The 21761-nt window shown below is 44.9% G+C and overlaps 1 protein-coding gene across 1 annotated transcript in view; it reads left to right on the forward strand.

The window, feature by feature from the left end:
* The window catches only part of LOC126175697 (phospholipid phosphatase 1-like), an 820416-nt gene that overhangs the window by 531787 nt on the left and 266868 nt on the right, over window positions 1-21761 (forward strand). The gene's annotated exons all lie outside the window — the stretch shown is intronic.

Below are 21761 nucleotides of genomic sequence, written 5' to 3' on the forward strand. Positions count from 1 at the left end.
GCGTTGATAATCTCAACCTTCGGTGCCCCACTATCGCCTTTCGATGGAACTAGATAGTAAACCGTGACAACAGTGGTGTGTAAAACAGCGGTTTCAAGACATCCTGGACGTTTCTGAATATAAGTTCGTCATTGTTGTCAATAAAACGCTGTCAGTCGCTCTGTAACAGTTACCACTGTTACTACTACTCGGACAGTTGTGGATACTATAAACATGAAGGAACATGAAGTGTACCGCATTCAGTCGATGTAACTCTTATCACTTGTGACATTACAGTAGAAAGAAAGAATCTACATGACATGAGGAACAGTATACTTTGCGATCCGCATGTGGACAATACAGATTTAGTAGTAATAACCGAATAGACGTGCGGTTGACACCCCTTATGTACACAAGGATCTAATCAGATAACGGACGCACTATTCTCCGGACGTCTCTAAAAACGGTCACTATCTCTATATGAATACGTCATACAATCTTTCATTCGCCATTTATTTTACAGTCTCTGAGAGAATATTACACATTGGTTAAATCCCCGCTTGAATGGTGCAGATGTAGTAAAAATCTTTGGTGTATGTCTAATGAAGGAAAATTAAGTTACAGGTACCCTCCAAGGAGGCTCATCTGTACCTAAAGAATCGCTTATTTGAATGTTTTTGTTAACATAATATATTGATTGCGTTGTCTTGTGTTTTGATCGTGCGGCGAGTGTTGAGAGTACGTTATTACTGCGGCCAATCAACCTGACAAGTAGACCGTCATCGTAGCTGAGTGTCAGCACGGTAGCTCAGCGTGTTCGGTCAGAGGGTTACCGGCCCTCTGCAATAACTAAACTGTGTGAACGGATCAACGATGAACTTGAACAGGTGTCATGGAACGTCCGCCCCGAACAAATGCAACGAACAAAAAAAAAAAAAAAATATCGGCACGGTAATTCAGCGTGTTCGTTCAGAGAGCTGGTTGCTCTCTGTAATACAACAAACTGAGAGAAAAGATCAACAACGAACTTCAACGGATGTCATGTGACGCGCGTTACGACCAAACACAACGAACAAAATGCAAAACAAATAAGTGGACAGCGCGCCGGCCTGTCATGCAGGGGATCCGAGTTCAATTCCCGGCTGAGTTTGAGATTTTCTCCGCTCAGGGACTGGGTGTTTGTGTCGTCTTCATCATCATCATTTCATCCTCATCGACGCGCAAGTCGCTGAGGGGGGGGGGGGGGGGGGCGGTTACCTCAAGGCTTGCACCAGGCGATCAGGTCTACCTGTCAGGCGACATTTCAATGTAACAAATTCTAGTTAGGCAATGAAAGTTCCAATTAGGCAAGAGAGGAAAGATTTAAGAGAAGAGGAGAGGAGAAAGTGAAAAAATGCAAATTCCTTTGCTTCGCTCCTTTTGTAAAACCTGTATGTGTAGGTAGATACCTAAAGTTATTAAACGTCTTAAACTTTATTTAGAGATTCGGAGAGCAAGTTAACGATGTCCCACGCTACGATCATAGCTCAACAAGAATGGCGCATTGTTAGAGGGGTACACATGTTCCGGGTTTTCTGCTGAGACAGTTCTGCTGCGGTACGGATAACAGGTGCTTCTCAGTGTGCTAGGGAAATGGCGCGGGAACTGGAAAGTTACACCAGCTGTGAAATCGCGTGACAATACAATTGTTGTGGACAAAATGTCTAAATTACACACACATTCACTGTGAAATTGTGGCGATACATGGAGCAGATGCAATGCCGCATCCAGCCATAGTGAAAGGGTGGCAACAATTTCACCAAGGCCATACAGATGTGAGTGGTGCTCATAGGAATGTTCACATCTTCCACCTTGCCATTTCAATCTTTTCGGCACGCTGAAAGAGATTTTCCGACGATGAGGACGATCGCACAGCGGTTCTCGTGACCAAAGAGCGGATTTCTATCGTCGGGGAAGTGAAAGATTGGTAGAATGCTCCAACCATTGTTTACAGAGACTTGGTGCCAATGTTGAGTAATACAGTTTTAAAAATGAATATCGGGGTTTTAACGCTTTATATTATTTATTACGTTAAACTTAAAGTTATAAATGATATGTCCAATGAAAGAGCAACTCAAACAGTTGTTCGGCCCCAGTGCGCATGCGCAGCGCCAATGTTTTGTGCCGTATCCCGGCGGAAAGTTTATGGGCCTTTCTTTTTTGGTTAACCTACTGTAACTGGCACTTCTTACCTTGATACACTAGAGCAATGGCTCTTCCCTCAGTTGGAAGAAGATGAGCCAGAGAACATTTTCCAGCAAGATCATGCGCCACCTCACTGGGATAGCGATGTACGGGATTGGTTGAAGTTCACTGTACCCAAGCGCTGGATAGGCCGCAAGGGGCCCAATGACAGGGCTTGCTTTGCATGGCCTCCACGTTCATCCGACCTAGCGCCATGCGATTTTTACCTTTGGGGCTTCATCAACGATCGTGTGTACGTGCCTCCGCTACCAGCAGACCTCCCTGAATTAAGAATCCGGATTGAAGCAGCTGTTGCTACAATCACAGAAGACACACTTATCAGCGTTTGGGAAGAACTCGGTTATAGACTTGATGTGTGCCGTGTGACAAATGGTGCTCACATTGAACATTTATAAGGTTCTTGGTAAAACTATTCGAGTTGCTCTTTCATTTGACATACCATTTATAACTGTAAGTTTAATACAATAAATATTATAAAGCGTTAAAACCGCGATATTCATTTATAAACACCCTGTAGTGTCCTATATCTGTGTCATTTTGACGAGTAGTGCAGCATTCAGTAAGCTTCACTTGGCTTGCCATAATAACGTGTAGCTTAATTTTTGAAACCTCCTCGTATATAGTTACATTTCTGCAGAGAACCTTATCGGGTTTTCATCAATCTTTAATTGGCGTAACACCTTTATATTTTCAAAACCACCGTGCTGATGAAGATATAGATGCATTAGACCAACTGAACATCGGTGGAAAACCTAAACGCATCTTGACATAAAGCTGATCTAAAGCGGCTGGTTGTTGCATTTCTTCCAGTAATTCAATCCACAGTCACGGAGATGAGACACCATGGATAAATTTCTTGGATCTGTTACCCCATATTACTTTAAAGCTAGGCTGAAGTGGCATTCCTTTCTAATTAACGCGATCGACATCAGTCTCCGCTTCCGTCACCGTAAGACTCGTCTGCTCTGTACTATGGTAATTTCTTATGACTTTTAGCTTTATTGTAGGTACTTTTCCTGATTATTTTAAGCTGTCATGTGACGGAAAAGTGATGAACATTTTTCACACGGCGTCGCACTTTTCATTAACCTTGGTGATCACCTTTCGTTCCATTTGAAGAAAGCGAACTTTTCGTGTCTTCTTTGCAAGACGAGAGACGCTCCCATTCAGTTACCATATCTTCTTACGTGCTTTAAGTATATACAGTTGTTTATTTTCGTACTTTCTTGACAGAATCGTTGTATAAACCACAAATGAACAGATTTATTGAGCAGCTATCATTGTCGCGTTATTCTTCGGTCTCCAATGAGGAAAGAACCTTCGTCAGTGCAAGTTCATAATGCAAGCACAGCTTGTGTCAGGTTGCGCGGAGAGGACACTGTTTATAAAACCGGTAATAGTACTAAAAGTTCTAATGAGCAAATAGACAGAAATGTCTTATGACTAAATGCGTAGATCTGAAAACTCTACACGCCTACAGAATTAGACGCGAACCATCGAAAAGGGGGAAAAATAACCTGGTGAATTATGCAGCCACCGCCACACATAAAACGGTAGACCGTGCAATACTGAGGCAGATGTAGAGCATCGTGCGGAATAACTCAACAGAATGCCCAGCGGTAGTTATCCGTGCAGTACACACGGTGGATGGCAGGCAGCGAGAAAGATTCATTGTTGTGCGATCAAACGGAATTCTACGGTGTTCGTCTGTTTTTGTTACTAACACGTGTTTTACATGTTGTATCATAGACGTACGTGTGTCGACTTCAGAATAACTTTTCGTATGTTGTTGTTGTTGTTATTGTTGTTGTTGTCTTCAGTCCTGAGACTGGTTTGATGCAGCTCTCCATGCTACTACTCTCTCCTGTGTAAGCTTCTCCATCTCCCAGTACCTACTGCAACCTACATCCTTCTGAATCTGTTTGGTGTATTCATCTCTTGGTCTCCCTCTACGACTTTTACCCTCCACGCTGCCCTCCAATACTAAATTGGTGATCCCTTGATGCCTCAGAACATGTCCTACCAACCGATCCCTTCTTCTAATCAAGTTTTGCCACAAACTTCTCTTCTCCCCAATCCTATTCAACACCTCCTCATTAGTTATGTGTTGACTAGAAAAAAGAAACACGCTTCATAACTCCGTCACCGAACAATGTGGCGCAGTGGTTAGCACAATTGGCTAGGATTCGGGAGGACGCCGATTCAAATCCCCCTCCAGGCCATACGGATTTAAGTTTTCTGCGATTTCCGTACATCGCTACAGGCAAATGCCGGTATGGTTCCTTTGAAAGGGACCTTCCGATTTCCTTCCGCATCGTCCCCTAATACGAGCTTGTGCTGCGTCCTTAATGATCTCGTTGTCGTCAGGACCTAAACTCTGGTTTTGCTTCTCTTCTTTCTTCACAACAGTGCCAGTTTGTCAGACAAATGTGTGTATCTCGCAACACGATAAATCTCGGTAATGTCTTCGTTGTGTGCACTATTTCATGTCCATAGATTGGACTGTCATATGAATTTCTGAAGATAACGTTTGTAAATTACATACTATACAAATACAAATTCTAAAGGCTAATGCCTTGTCGACGCAACCACTGTTCTCTGTCACTGACTGTCGTTTCAGTTCTGTGTAATTCACATCACATCCTCTTTTCGATGTGTTTCAAATACTTCTTCCTAGGTCGTCCTCTCCCTTTCTTCCCCAGTGCTCTGTTTTCTTTCTGTCCCGAATGAAATGTCCAACAAACTTTATTTTTCTGTTTTCCATTTCCTTTAGAAATCTCCTTCGCCTAGCTCGTTCCTGTCATTTTCCACCTTATCCACATTTCAGCAGCTTCAAGTCCATTTCTTTCAAATTTACACAAAGCTCAACTTCGTTTCACAGAGCAGCGTGACCCCACAGAAACGCTTTTTTGAAACATTTTCTGACGTCTGTATTTGTATGTTTGCTGGTTAAAATGTCTGTCTTAGTCATTAATGCATGTGTTGCTAATTCAACCCTTCTATGCATTTCCATTAAGCATTCATTGTTCTCTATGAGTTTGCTACCGAGATAACAAAATTGTTTCACCTATCAATTCAGACGTCATCAATTTTTGTATTGGTGTTAATTCCTTCCCTATTTTTTTCGCACCTCCGTTATTGTAGTTTTCCTGCTCACGTTGAGTTTCCATAGTTCAAAAGTGTGTGTTGGAGCTTGCAGAATTCTATCCATTTGTTTTTCGGAGTCTGCAACTACTACGATATCCCCTACATCCGCATATGTACCCCACAAGCCACCATATGGTGCATGGCGGAGCGTACCTTGTGCTATTATTAATAGTCATTTCCTTTAGTGTTCCACTCGCAAACAGAGCGAGGGAAAAACGGCTGTCTGTATCCCTCCGTACGATCCCTAATTTCTCTTATCTTATTCTCGGAGTCCTTGCGTGAAATGTACGTCGGCGACAACATAACCTTTCTGCATCAGCCGCAGATGAGGGTTATCTTAAATTTTTTCAATAGTGTTTCGCGAAAAAGAACGTCGTCTTGCCTCCAGGGATTCCCATTTGATTTTACGAAGCATCTCCGTAGTACTCGGGTGATGATCGAACCTATCGGTAACAAATCTAGCATTCCCTTCTGAATTGCTTCGATGTTTACCCTGAGTCCGACGTGGTGGGGATCACAAACACTCGAGCAGTACTCGAGAACGGCAAATCTGATGCAGTGGATCCTTTCACCATTGACTTCTATTCCCTTTTTTCTATTCCCTATTATTTTTCTGTTTTCCATTTCCTTTAGAAATCTCCTTCGCCTAGCTCCTTCAGGATCTGAATAGCTTCCTCAATTAACACATTAAGTAAATGTTGAGATAGGGGACATTCTTGTCTAACTCCTTTTGTAAGCGCGTTTGAAAAGTCCGTGCAAAGTCCGAGAGACGGCACGACCGGCGCGTATTGAGGTCATATTTAATTAGTAGCGTCTTTGGAAAGAACGCACACCAAGTTTCAGCCATATTGGTCTATTTATTTGTGTTTGGCATTCTTGTGAATCAAGGAAGTCGAGTGATTGTCAAAAAATGGAGGAAAAAGAATTTCGTGTGGTGATTCAACATTACTTCATGAAAGGCAAAACGCCTCAGGAGACTAAAGAGAAGCTCGATAAGCATTACGGTGACTCTGCACCTTCGATTAGAACAGTTTATAAGTGCTTTCAAAATTTTCGGGGTGGCCATATGGGCACAAGTGATGCTGAACGTTCTGGACGCCCTGTGGAGGTTACGACTCCAGAAATCATTGATAAAATCCATGATACGGTGGTGAACGACAGAAGAGTTACGGTGCGTGAGATTGCTTGTGCTGTGGGCATCTCGAATGAACGGGTACATAATATTTTGCATAAACATTTGGACATGAGAAAGCTATCCACAAGATGGGTTCCGCGATTGCTCACGCTTGACCAAAAACGGAATCGTGTGAAGTATTGCAAACATGGTTTGTAGCTGTTCAGGAAGAATCCGCAGGACTTTAAGCGTCGTTTCGTCACTGTGGATGAAACATGGATAGATTACTATACTCCTGAGAGCAAAGAACAATCTAAATAATGGGTTACCAAGGGAGAATCTGCACCAAGAAGAAGAAGACTGTTCCTTCGGCCGGAAAGGTTATGGCGACTGTCTCCTGGGATTCGCAAGGGATAGCCCTCATCGACTCTCTGGAAAAGGGTAAAACTATTACAAGTGCATATTATTCATCGTTATTGGACCGTTTGAAAACCGAGCTGCAAGAAAAGCGCCGGCGAGTGGACCACAAAAAAGTCATTTTCCATCACGACAATGAACTAGCACACACCTCAGCAGTTGTGGTCGCAAAATTAATGGAAATAAGATTCCAACTCGTTTCACATCCCCCCTATTCTCCAGACTTGGCTACCTCGGACTACGATTTGTTCCCCATTTGAAGAAATGGCTGGCGGGACATAGATTTTATTCAAACGAGGAGGTGATTGCAGCAGCTAATAGCTATTTTGCAGACTTGGACAATTCCTATTATTAGAACAGCGTTGGACGAAGTGTACAACTCTAAAAGGAGACTACGTCGAAAAAATAAAAAAGATTTACCCCAAATACGTAAGTAGTTTTTATTTTTGCACGAATTTTTCAAACGCCCCCCGTAAACAGAAAAAACGTAGGCAGTTGATGTTGAACTTGTCAGACTCACGTTCTTACAGACATTTATTATTATACGAATTTGGAAACTCTATGAGGTCTTCAAAAACTAGTTGTTTCATGCAACGAAACTTCGCACCATCCGACCGTGTTTACACCGGAGCGTAAAGGCAACAGCAGCTCTTTTACTGACGGCAGCAGTCGTGTGTCGGTGGAAGCTTTCAGCAGGCTGCTGTCATCGGGAGGAGAGGCTCTTGAGGCAGTGTGCCGGCTGGGGCCTTTGTTTCGTGGCGGGGCGTCGGCAATACGGAAGAGGGCAGCAAAAACAAACCCGCGCGTGGCGCTGCCGCAGCTGTTATCAGTAACAACACGGCGCGGCCGCGGCCAGATGAGCGAAGGCTCGCCCTGCTTGCACGCCGGGCCGAGCGTCTGGAGCAGATCTCTCGCGGCCGGAAGAGCAAACGCGCCCCGTACAAAGGCCACGGCCCAGGCGGGCACCTGCCTACAAACACCGCGGCCCGCGCGCTGACAGCTCCCAGCCGCCGAGCCAGCCTCTCACCGCCAGGTCGCCGGCCCGGCCGGCCTGCAGGAATGCAAATTTACAACTTCAAAACGCCGCCCTGTGACCACCGCGCACGCGTTTTGTTTACGGGAGTTTGGACGCCTTTAGAGTCTCGCTTATTTATCCGTGTCAACTGACCGCTTTCAATACAGGAGGAATACACTATTGACCGTCATCTCTGCAACACGAGGAAGGATGACAAATAGTCATTTTGATATACCGGGTGATCAAAAAGTCGGTATAAATTTGAAAACTGAATAAATCACGGAATAATGTAGATAGAGAGGTACAAATTGACACACATGCTTGGAATGTTATGGGGTTTTATTAGAACAAAAAAAAAACAATCGATCAAAAATTGTCCGACAGATGGCGCTTCATATGATCAGAATAGCAATAATTAGCATAACAAAGTAAGACAAAGCAAATATGATGTTCTTTACAGGAAATGCTCAATATGTCCATCATTCCTCAACAATAGCTGTAGTCGAGGAATAATGTTGTGAACAGCACTGTAAAGCATGTCCGGAGTTATGGTGAGGCATTGGCGTCGGATGTTGTGTTTCAGCATCCCTAGAGATGTCCGTCGATCACGATACACTTGCGACTTCAGGTAACCCCAAAGCCAATAATCGTTCGGACTGAGGTCTGGGGACGTGGGAGGCCAAGCATGACGAAAGTGGCGGCTGAGCACACGATCATCACCAAACGACGCGCGCAAGAGATCTTTCACGCGTCTAGCAATATGGGGTGGAGCACCGTCCTGCATAAACATCGTACGTTCCAACAGGTGTTTATCAGCCAGGCTGGGGGTGATGCGATTCTGTAACATATCGGCGTACCTCTCAACCGTCATGGTAGCAGTTTTGCTATCCAGCGCCATATGTCGGACATTTTGTGAACTTTATTTTTTGTTGTTGTAATAAAACCCCATGTCATTCCAAGCATGTGTCAATTTTTACCTCTCTATCTACATTATTCCGTGGTTTATTAAGTTTTCAAATTTATACTGACTTTTTGATCACCCGGTACATGATGCGCCCAGGAAACTGATATAGGCATGCGTATTCAAATGCAGAGATATGTAAACAGGCGGAATACGGCGCTGCTGTCGGCTACACCTATATAAGACGACAAGTGTCTGGCGCAGTTGTTAGATTGGTTATTGCTGCTACAATGGCAGGTTATCAAGATTTAAATGAGTCTGAACGTGGTGTTATAGTCGGCGCACGAGCGATGGGACACAATATCTCCGGGGTAGCGATCAAGTAGGAATTTACCGGTACGACCATTTCACGAGTGTACCTTGAATATCAGGAATCCGTTAAAACATCAAATCTTCGACATCGCTGCGGCCGGACAAAGATTCTGCAAGAACGGGACCAACGACGATTAAAGAGAATCGTTCAACGTGACAGATGTGCAAACCTTCCGCAATTTGCTACAGATTTCAATGGTGGGCCATCAACTGTCAGCGTCCGAACCATTTAACGAAATATCATCGATATGGGCTTTCAAGGAAGAAGGCCCACTAGTGTACCCTTGATGACTGCACTACACAAAGTTTTACGTCCCGCCTGGGCACGTCAACATAGACATTGAACTGTTGATGACTGGAAACATGTTGGCTGGTCTGACGAGTCTCGTTTCAAACTGTATCGAGCGGATGGATGTGTACGAGTATGGAGACAACCTCAAGAATCCATGGACCCTGCATGTCACCAGGGGACTGTTAAAGCCGGTGGAGGCTCTGTAATGGTGTGGGACGTGTGCAGCTTGCATGATATGAGACCCCTGAAACGTGTAGATACGACTCTGACAGGTGACACGTACATAAGCATCCTGTCTGATCACCTACATCCATTCATATCTATTGTGCATTCCGACAATGCGACACCCTACACTTCCAGAATTGCTAGAGAGTGTCTCCAGGAACATTCTTTTGAGTTTAAACACTTCCGCTGGCCACCAGACTCCCCAGACATGAACGTTCCTGAGTATATCTGGGATGCCTTGCAACGTGCTGCTCAGAAAAGATGTCCAGCCCTCGTACTCTTACGGATTTATGGACAGCCCTGCAGGAGTCATGGTTTCAATTCGCACCAGCACTACTTCAGACATTATTCGAGTCCATGCCACGTCGTACTGCGCCACTTCTGCGTGCTCTCGGGGGCCCTACACGATATTAAGCACATTTATCAGTTTCTTTGGCTCTTCAGTGTAAAATATGTACAGGATAAACCATCTAAAATTTTCACCGAAGATATTGCGGAAATGGAAAGTGTTATTGAGGAGCAGTTTTCACAGAATGGATTGGAAGTCAGGGGTTCGTGTTGTTATCCTATCAACAGATTGTAATAACACTTAGAAAGTGTATTTTGTGCAAACATACACTTTTTTAGATGGAACAATGCCTATTGACATTAACAAGCTAAAAGTAGGATAAATTAGAATGTCAGTGGTGTTTGTTGCAGGAGTCTAGTGAGAGTCGTTTACGAGATGTATTTTGAAAAGTTCGCGACACTTGCACAATACCTGTGGTAGTTCACACTAAAGAACAACACGAGTGCATACACTAGTTATCTGTATTCTGAAAAGCAACGATACAATTGGCCATCACATGCTGTGTTCAAAAGGACCATCGGAAGCAGCAATACACGCTTCTAGTCTGATACGGAATAACTACTGCACACGTGCTAGCATTTTAGCGGAGATGTCCAAGCAAGATGCAGTAATATGTCGTTGTGTATCATCGGGTGCAGTTGGTTTGTCCCTGTAGACAGTGTCTTTCCCAACAACAAAAAGTCTCCAGGCATCAAATTCGGGCAATGGACCGGCCAAGGTGCAGGCCCTGTGCGTCCAGTCCAACGATTTGGAGACAATTCGTGAAGACGTGCTGTAGTACTTGGTGCACTACATGCTGGACAGCCGTCGTGTTGGTACCACAGCTTCCTCCTAGTCTGCAGAGGAACGTCTCCTAGCAGCCGTGGAAGGTTGTCTGTTAAGAGGCTGTGTTAATTGTACGCGTTCACTGTTCCGTCTAGGAAAAACAAGCCTATGAGCTGATGGTTCACCAGCACACACCATACATTTAAACTCTTTGGACGCTGACGTTTCACCTGAACAAGCCAACGGGAATTATCAACAGACTAATTGTGCATGTTTCGGCTGTTTACTTGTCCATGATTTGTAAATGTGACCTCATCACTAAACGAAATACCGGATACATCTGGAGTATCCTGTCTTAATGCCCATTTATAGAATTTAGCAAGATTCTTATAATCTCTTGATGGAGAGAGATGTGATAGGTATGGAACCTATGTCGACACTTCCTTGCCTCATGCCACTTACTCATGCAATTGTGCGGGAGCTAACTTGCGCGTCAACTGCAACAGTAGCAAAACATTAATTTCCTCCGCTTGTGGCGTCACTTGTTTCCTTTTCTTACTTTGCCTAGGGGTTACACTATCACTTTCAGGGAACGGCTAAAAAGGTTGATGAATAACTGCCGAGATGATTGACTTCTATTGGGATATCTTGCCGCAAACACTGCACAAGAACGAACTGCGTTATTCCTATACTCTCCATATACCATGAGCATATCTGCTTTTTCTGCATTGGTAAATCCCATCGTCCGCTCACGACTTGCCGCCTGGACAGTCACACACTAACTGACTAGTAAGTCGTGATGCGCTCAAGGGGCACACAACCACACTGCAAGCAAACATAACAACGTATCTAGCAGTTACGCAGTTTGAATGGCACAAACAAATGTCGGTGTGGAAACTTTTCAAAATACGATATCCAATAAAAGACTTGCATTGGATTCCTACAACAAACACCACTAACATTCTCATTTATCCTACTTTTAGTTTGTCAGTATCAATAGGCATTGTTCCTTTTAAAAATCTGTATGTTTGCATAGAAAATTCACTTTCTAAGTATTATTACAATCCGTTTATTGGTTATTAATACGCGCCCCTGACTGCCAATAGATTCTGTGAAAACTGCACATCCATAGCATTTTCCGTTTCCACAACATTTGCGGTGCAACTTTTAGCTGATTATATTCCTGTCTTTCAGTGCGGATGCACACCGTGAGCGATCTCTTACGGGAGTCTGGAACTGCGAGTAAGGGGTTCGTGGGTACGTGACGCTACGTCAGTAGCGGGTAACAGGTTGGGAATTTGGGTCGTATGGGACGGGTGCTCGGATAGTCCCGTTCGCGATGAGCGGGAGATCGAGATTCGAGTCCCGGACCGGCACAAATTTTTACCTATTACCATTGATTCATTTCAATGAAAAAATGTCATTGAAACCTTTGAATAAACAAGTTTTACGTATTTTGCGTCTGGAGTATAGTAGAAAGAATAAAAGATGAAATTGTAGAGTGATTTCGGACTAAACCGCCGCGCGGTCTAGGGCGTCTTCTCACGGTTCGCGCGGTACTGTGTAAGGCTTGGGACCGATGACAGCAGTTTGGTCCCATAGAAGCTTACCACAAATTTCCAATTTCCTTAACAAACAGGGTGCGAAATTCAGTACACAGAGCTGCCAACTCTCTCAGCAACAGTGCGTTTAACTCGACTGGAAATCGACTTGAACGGGTACGTCATTCCAAACTGCTTCCACACTGTCAAGGCCTCATCAGCTGTAACGGCTGGCGAGTGATGGAGTGCCAGAAAAAGTAAAGTCGTATGCTATCGTTGGCTAGGGGACTCCGAGAGGCGGGTTCAGCTGTCTGAGAAGGTTTCTCCTATTTGCGCACACTGGCACCTTTCCTTCGCGAAGTGTAAGAGTAGTTTGTAAAGTATGTCTGACACGCGTGGATGACTGATGTTCTGTGGTGTCATGTTTACGTCGTATGATGATGAGAGAAGGGAGAGCTTGAAACCTGGTGCCAGCACATAGCCTACTGCTCTTGAGTAACACCGATGTCTTGGAGGCGGCTACACATCGGAATACATCGGCTCGACGGATCTATGAAGCTCTCCTAGGATGACCCCCAGTGCACATCGTGGAAATACGGATGCCCACGGTCGTTTGGAAGCAGGTATGGGATAATATTAACAACCAATTCCTGCCGTCGGACATCAGTTCGTTGTGGTACCGAGTCGTCAATGACACCTTTCCGACTAAACAGCGTCTAGCAGACATTCATTTCAGCCAGACGAACGAGTGCAGCCAGTGTGGAGCTGCCGACACCAGAGACCACCGTACAGCGTGCCGCTACGTGTGAGGAGTGTGGGAGTTGGCCGATTGATGGTGGGGTTTATCAACCAGACTGCAGCTTCCAGTGTGACACCAATGTGGATTCTCCTTCCTGACTTTAAACTGCACCCAAAAACGCCCTGGTCTGGCTACTGGGACACACTGCCAACGCCATTTTTGAGTTACAACTCAGTGACGCCGTGCAGTACATGGCCTACCTGTGGGAATGTCATCAACGATTGCATCGTTCACCGCAGTACCGCGAACATTTTGCCAACACTTTATCAGTTGCGTTTTTCTACGGCTTTCACAGGACGCTTCACTTACAGTGAATACTTTCGCTACAAGTATCCTTTTTGTTTCTCTTTCCTCATATGTGTTTTCAATTCTCTATTAGTTTCTTACCTGATGCACTTATTTAACTTTTTGTTTACATTTCACAACACATACTGATTTTTTTTTTTGTAGCATTGTTCCTAAAAGATCTCTGTGCATAACTTGTCACACATGTCAGTTGTATTTATTTCTGTTATTAACGGATTTCGACTATGTGAAATATTGATCAGCTATTCACAATTACATGTTTCTGTACATGTATTGTTGTATCAATGTTATGTTCCTAAATAAATGAATACAAAAAAAAATGTGCGTACCTCGGGCGCATAATTTTTGGTAGTCGGGATTGCGTTCGCGTTGCCCGAAGTTAAAAGGGGGTCGCCGAGCTTAACTTCCCCATCCGACGGACGGGTCGCCTTTATCAGTCACATGTCCTCAATCCGCGAAGCACTGCTAGCAAGTTTGGAATTTAATGCAGTACATTGGCGTTAAGTCTGCTGAACAGGAATTTTACGCCACCAACCCCCCTCCCCTTTGCCAGAAAGTCAAAGCTCCAAACAGCACGTGCCGCACCCGAGCCTTTAACCGTCCAAGTGCCAGCAACGGCCGACGTTGCTTAGCTTCGCTGATCTGACTGCAGCTGGAGTATTCAACGACGTCAGGCTGGTGGCTGGCGTGCCATTCTCTTGTCAACACCTTTGGTATCGAGACAGATCAGGACAGCACAGGTGGCTTTACGTTATCTTGTTGCTGGAGACCTCGAAATGTCAGCCATTGCCTAAACACTGGACAGATGTGACGCCTCGTCTCAAAATTACCTTCTATGCGAACCAGAATAGTTAATGTTCCGCACTTCATGGCAGCCCATACCATCTCATCTCATCAGATCAGATCAGATCCTGGGGTCGTATGATGAAGAATGCAATCTTGCCACGCTCTTTACGGCAGCCTCCACACAGGTATACGTCAAACGTAATCCTATGCAGTCGGGACTCGTCTGGAAAGATGACGTGGTGCTACTACTGTCTGCAGTGTTGTTGCGCGAAGCGTGCCTCTCTCTCTGATGCCGTGGCAAGGGAAGCTGCCCAAATGTTGGTCGTGTTGACATCCACGTTGCTTCAAACGTCGCCAGACCGTCGGTTTTTTAATTTAATCGTATGGCTAGGGCCCCCTTCGGGCAGACCGTTCAACAGGTACCGGTCTTTCAATTTGACGCCACTTCGGCGACCTGTAGTCGATGAGGATGATAGGAAGATACTGACAGCACAACACCCAGTCCCTGGGCGGAAAAATTCCCCGACCCATCCGGGAATCGAACCTGGGCCCAGAGGATTGACAAGCCGTCACGCTGACCATTCAGCTACCGGGGGCGGACAGACTGTCGGTTTGGATACTTTTCTTCCTACCAAGCGAATTGGCGCAGTTGTTAGCACTTTGGACTCGTATTCGGGAAAACGACGGCTGAAATTCCGTTCGGCCATCCAGATTTAGATTTTCCGTGATTTATCTAAAATAGTCTCAGGCAAATGGCGGAATCGTTCCTTTGAAAAGGGCGCAACGTGTTTTCTTCCCCGACCTTTCAGTTAGCCGAGATTGTACTCCGTCTCTAATGACCGTGGTATCGACGAGACGATAGACTCTAATTTTCTTTCCTCCTTCCTTACTTTTCTTGCTGCAAACAACCCCAGTTCCTGACTTAAGGTACATGGTATGGCTGTCGAATCTTTCAATGAGGGCGAACAATACATACTGTCTTGGGCGGTAGTCGTGTGGGGAAGCTGAGAGTCTGTTCTGTGTTTGGGATGGTCTCCTGAACCCAACTATTCAATCCTCGCAGAACAGTAAACCGCAGTCTCGATAGGACACGGTCGTGTCACTGTCGAATTCAAACATGTGCTAGTAGAAATTTCTGATTCTTACATTAGGCATAACACGTCCCCCCCCCCCTCCAAAGAAAAAAAAACGCTACATTCAACCGTGATTTATAAATGAAACTGCCAGTGCAATCCTGTCTTGTATACAGAATGTACCTACATTCTGTATTCTACCTGCTGGGTGGTTATAATTAAAGGGCACTACTGATGGAGGTCCAATGTGGGCTGGCAGCGGAACTCGGTAGATAAGCTTTGGAAAAAATTAATTAGTTCCAATTTTATCCACCAGCTGCAAATCTGGCGCAAACTGCGGTGGGGTTAATAATAAAATCAACATTATGCCTTTTTCACTTGTTTGACCTTTTCTGCCCACGTCCCATTCCTAATCTTTTACATACAGAAACATTTCTATACATCTCTCTTTCGTTCACAGTGCCAGATTTACACCTGGTGGCCAAAGTGGGAACTAATTTTTTTCAGCGAGAATCGGTCCCGTGTTGATGTATTAGAATATCTACCAAGGTTCGCTGCCATACCATAATTACGGCTCTCACTGGATTTCTGTGAATAGCTGTACTTTGATCATAGCCAACTGGCACTTTGAGCGGTTGCAGTGAAATGCTAGTCATTTGCGTATCCAAGTATGTAGTACATATCACGCCAGTTTGACGTTTGCTGCATTCTGTTTTCATGGTCTTGCAATTTTAATGACCAGCAGCGTAACATGAACACCCACCAAATACGGAGAACGACCAACTCTGACATCCAAAACAGCTCGGATCCACTTCTGTATCTATGCACGTAAATCTTAAATTGTGGCCAATGCGAGATCAAATGCTTTTTAAATGACATTTTCAACCCGAGCAACAAAGGTTATCTTATGAATGAATCTTTGGTGAATGTCCTCTTTATACTAATATACCAAAGCGTTCAACAAATTGAGGTCGTGGACGTCGCCCCAAATGAGAAGACTGGAAGATGAACGTCTGACGTCTCGTCGATTCTGTCGTTAAAGATGGAACGCAAGCTGTGGTGGGGAGGAGTAAATTAAGAAATCGGCTCTGTTCTTCTCAAAGCAACCATCCAGGGATTCGAAAGTAAGCCATTTTGGGAAACCGCGAAAAACCTGTACCAGGCTGCCGGACGGGGATTTGAACCGCCACCCTCCCGAATGCGAGTTCATTGCTTTAGTACAGTGACCACGTCAGTTGGCGACAGCAAGCCTCGGGTCACAAATTAAATGTGATACGGGATGTGCATTACCCTGCTCTTTTGGAGGTAAAAAGTAGCCTGTCGGTTGAAGGTAGTGCTGATGAGATGGGAATGAACGTACGTTGTAAAATATGAAATTAAGTTTACAAAGTACACAAGCAATCTTACACAATCGCTTTGTCCGTGTTTGAAGGTCCATAATTACGTACTGAGGTTTTCACTGGAAGATGGATACAGTGTTTTGCTGATCTTGTTAGTGCCGGTACAATTGCCTTGTATTCACCAGTAGTATTTCGTTCTTTCGCAGAAGACAATGTCCGTTTTCTTCTTCTTTAGCATATCTCGTACGTTTGACTCGCATCTCTTCGCGTTAATTAGTGACGCTATGTGAGCATCTCGCGGGAACAGTGCCTGCAACAGTTCAAAACCTCGTGCATCTATCGATTAGTACAGAAAAAATATCACACCTACGTGTAATCTCTCCCCACAAGTGAATCATTGAAATCTCGCTCCCCCTCCCCCAAATCTCCCCGGCAGCTTTGTCAGCTCCATACACCTTTTATGAACGCAAAGCCAGGGGCGACATGTCATGAACGGCGTTACCCATCTGGAAATTCTGGACATTACTGCTCTCCGATTTATTCACACTAACCCCTCACACAAGAGTTCCTGCTGAAGCGTGATCTGTCCTGACACGCTTCATTAGTTTATATTGCGAAGTTATCGATTAATAACAATATTCCGTAAGTTTTCTTCAGAGAAAAGAAATAGAAATAATTGTATGAAATTGTAACATTTAATACACAAATATTAGGTTTATAACATTGCTTTCGCCATTTTTTTCGAAGTTCGCGGCTCTATTGGGGAAGACTCACAAGAAATCTAAGATTCAAAGTGTTAGCCATCGCTGGCCACTATTGTCTCCCAACTTTCGGGCAGCAGACGAATCCTGCAGCGGAAGAAATGGGCGTCTTTTGAGATGGTCAGTGAATCGATCCTATTACGCTCTTGTCCATACGACCGGAAGTGATGGTCAGCCAGGCCATGTGCCATTGATCGAAAAAGGAGCTATAATTGGAGAATAGGGCGGATGGGGTAAGACTTCCCATTTCAATGTTTCCAAGTATGTTTTGACAAGTTTTGCGACATGGGGCCGCATTACTTTTCAATACGCCCTTTTACCAGCATGGCCGTCCACCTGTGATCACGTCATAAAGCTGCATCAGTGAGGCAATGGCTTGGTGACCATAAACTTTCTGAAATGAACTGGTTTCCCAGAGTTCCGACCTGAAGCCAATGGAACGCCTTTGGAATGAAGTAGAACGTCGACTTTGCTCCAAACCCCAGCGTCCAACATCACTGCCTTTTCTGGTCTCGGCTCTTGACGAAGAATACGCTGCCATTTCTCCACAGTGTCCGCAGCACAGTTCGAGACACTATATAGGCGAAGTATGGCCTTGTACCAGATTAATGTCCTTTAATGAGCGTCCGTCTACTTTTGATCATATAGTCCACAAATGACGTGCCAGGTAATGTATGAATCTCAACAATGCTGTTGCCACATGGTGTAGTTGAGAACACGGAAGTGGTAAGATTAAGTTATTATCGTGAAATGAATACACGCTTACAGATAATCAGCGCTTGAAACAATTATTGGCAGCTGACCGCGAGCATAAACGAAAGTAATAGAAACCGTGTAAGTAAACTAAAAGGGTCGACATCGGCAGTCATTCGCTGGAACCAGTCACAAGTGTCATGTATCTAGGAGTACCTTTTTTATGCACCGTAGAGAAACTTAAACAATATTCATAGAATGTTTATTCTGAAACGAGTAACGTGGCATTTTTATTCCCTACAACATACATTTGGCGGAAAGAGAATTTCGGGCTTATACTGCATGTCGACAGTCTCTCTCTGTCAGTATACAGGGTGTTACAAAAAGGTACGGCCAAACTTTCAAGAAACATTCCTCACACACAAATAAAGAAAATATGTTATGTGGACATGTGTCCGGAAACGCTTAATTTCCATGTTAGAGCTCATTTTAGTTTCGTCCACCTGCGCTCAATGGAGCACGTTATCATGATTTCATACCGGATACTCTACCTGTGCTGCTAGAACATGTGCCTTTACAAGTACGACACAACATGTGGTTCATGCACGATGGAGCTCCTGCACATTTCAGTCCAAGTGTTCGTACGCCTCTCAACAACAGATTCGGTGACCGATGGATTGGTAGAGGCGGACCAATTCCATGGCCTCCACGCTCTCCTGACCTCAACCCTCTTGACTTTCATTTATGGGGGCATTTGAAAGCTCTTGTCTACGCAACCCCAGTACCAAATGTAGAGACTCTTCGTGCTCGTATTGTGGACGGCTGTGATACAATACGCCATTCTCCAGGGCTGCATCAGCGCATCAGGGATTCCATGCGACGGAGGGTGGATGCATGTATCCTCGCTAACGGAGGACATTTCCTGTAACAAAGTGTTTGAAGTCACGCTGGTACGTTCTGTTGCTATGTGTTTCCATTCCATGATTAATATTATTTGAAGAGAAGTAATAAAATGAGCTCTAACATGGATAGTAAGCGTTTCCGAACACATGTCCACATAACATATTTTGTTTCTTTGTGTAAGAGGAATGTTTCCTGAAAGTTTGGCCGTACCTTTTTGTAACACCCTGTATACCGTCCACGAATGGTATTCGAAGGTGGGGTAATGGACCTAGTACAAAATCAATCTTCCTCCTTACACCGTATAGTGGCTTACGTCGTACAGATTATGTATCGTAAACTTAGTTGCCATGTTCTGTCCGCTAATGGAACGGGAAGAAACTGTATTATGTCGTACCCCTGCTACGTTCTTGGCAACGATACGAGAATTCCAATCTGGATATAGATGCTAACTCATACCTCTAGTGCGAGTCAGAATGTTCAGCTGATTGCTGCCGAATATTCAACACGTGAAGCAGGTGAGCGTGACTCTATGGTCAGATGAGGGACGTAACTTGGCATTACCTCCGATCCACTACACTCCGATACAGACCTTAGCTTCACGGATTATTATTTTTTTTTTCTGTGTTCCGGTCGCAGGTATCCTTAATCTCATCACGTGGGGCAATAACTCGGGAGGGTGGAGTAGACAATCCTTCCCTAATAAGCGGCTTCCAGAAGAACCGGATTCTGGGATTTGAGGTCCTCTTCTTATTTCCTTTCTTGTCCTCCGGTGAAAAATATCGAGTGACCGCGGCCGTGACCGAGAAACAAAAAATGTGCGGCTAACCCTTTCAAAGGAGAGACGTATGCGACGGGAACGTGATGACCCACAGAAGAGCTGTCTCCTACGAGAGTGGCTAGCGTCTAATGGAGTTGCTTAGTCAGCCGTCAGTGTCCGAACAACAAGGCCAGAACAAAGCGTGCAGCTGATGGGCGTAGCGTCCTTCCTAGATGTGAATGCAGTGGGGGGAGTGGCGTATATCAGTCCACATTGTGCCACTCAGCGATTTTTGTCGAAATCGTTGGGTGAGTGAGGGGAGGGATTGGGGTGTACTACATTGGTGTGCAAACCTTAAGAGCGGAAGTCACAGCATGATGTGCTACTTGCCAAGTAAAACAGCTCGATGAATCTTGGACAATATTCACAAAGAACTGCCACAGTATACGAGTAATACAGAAGGCAACTACGAAATAGATAATGGGTGAACAGGAATGACACTTTCATTCAGAGACAATAATTACTCTGAAGCCACCGCGATTCATTATGGGTCCCTAGGCACTACAAAAAGCAGGACAGGATTCTTAATAGGGTGTGTGATCACAACGAACCTCAGTGCGTGTTCTGCAGTGTGCTCCCATACTGATCACAAGGTTGATCAGGAGTTCTTGCGGTAAGGCGTTCCATTCCTACATTAGCGCAGTTTACAGTTGCTGGATGGTTGTTGGTGAATATCGACGTGTTCCAGTACGTCTTCCCAACGTATCCCAAACTACTCGGTGGGATTTAAGTCAGAGGAACGGACAGGCCAGAACGTTCGCCGAATATCCTGTCGTTCCAAGAGCTCCCCTACCTGGGCATTTCGATGCGGTAGCGCATTGTCATCCGATAAATGAAGATGTATCTTAATTAGCACAGTGCTTTGACTTTTGGGTGGTGTCTCTCATATGTATTGCCGGTGAAACTAATTTCCAGACGTACCGCGAGAATGTCCGTTGATGAGATAGGTGGTATGGGATGCTCTTTTCTCTCGCTGGATGCAAGGAATTATCTCGTGCTGCCGATGACATCCACATAGCCTGCCAGTACTGCCTTAGACAAGACAGCTGCTAAGGCGGATTGCAGGAAAATAAGATAACCTCTTTGAAACGGCTTGATGCACTGCTCGGCAGTTGCTAAGAACTTAGAAACTGTTGGGTAGGAATAACTTCAGGCAATGATGGACGATATGAAACACAGTAGATACTTAATACAGGTGGGGTGGTACATTTATAACGAAAAATGGTAGACAAATCATAACAAGGGAAAGCAGGTTACCAGACGTAAATAACGTTCATGTTTGACGTAGGTCAGACTCCCGACATTAAGATCGATATCGGACTCTCAGTAAGGAATATGCCCTCCTCGGTCACTAATGCACATTTTGCGCCTGTCATTCACGCTGTCTACCGAATCGTTGAGATATTGTCCCGCTCCTCTCTCAATACCATTTTCAGTTCTGGCACGATTCGAGGAGGGAGTGTTCGTTGAGAAACCGTCTGACAGGCTGTCAAGAGCATCCCAGGCATGCTCTATAGGATCTAGGTCCGGGGAGTGCGCAGGCGTTTCCATACGTTCAGTATCTTCCCTTTCCAGTGTGTCCGACACCTCAGCGGTCCTGTGCGGGTGGGCACTGTCGTCCACAAACAGGAAGTCTGAACCTACCGCTGCCCTAAACAGACAGACATGATTCATAATAAGCTCCCTGCAATACCGCTGTGCTGTAACAGGACCACGCGTGAAGTTATGCAGCAGTGTTCGGCCACTGTGCATCATTCTTGCCTACACCATAACGCCTGGGCTTTACCGATGATGTTCATGAATATTCTGTGGTGTGTAACCTTTTCCCCTCACTCTTCACACCAACTGGCTGCAAGAATCACTTGCCACAGTGAAGCGGGATTCGTCGGAGAAAATCACTTTGGGCCACTGTTTCTGCCCCC

This window comes from Schistocerca cancellata, chromosome 3 (genome assembly GCF_023864275.1).
Source record: "Schistocerca cancellata isolate TAMUIC-IGC-003103 chromosome 3, iqSchCanc2.1, whole genome shotgun sequence".
Classification (NCBI taxonomy): domain Eukaryota; kingdom Metazoa; phylum Arthropoda; class Insecta; order Orthoptera; family Acrididae; genus Schistocerca; species Schistocerca cancellata.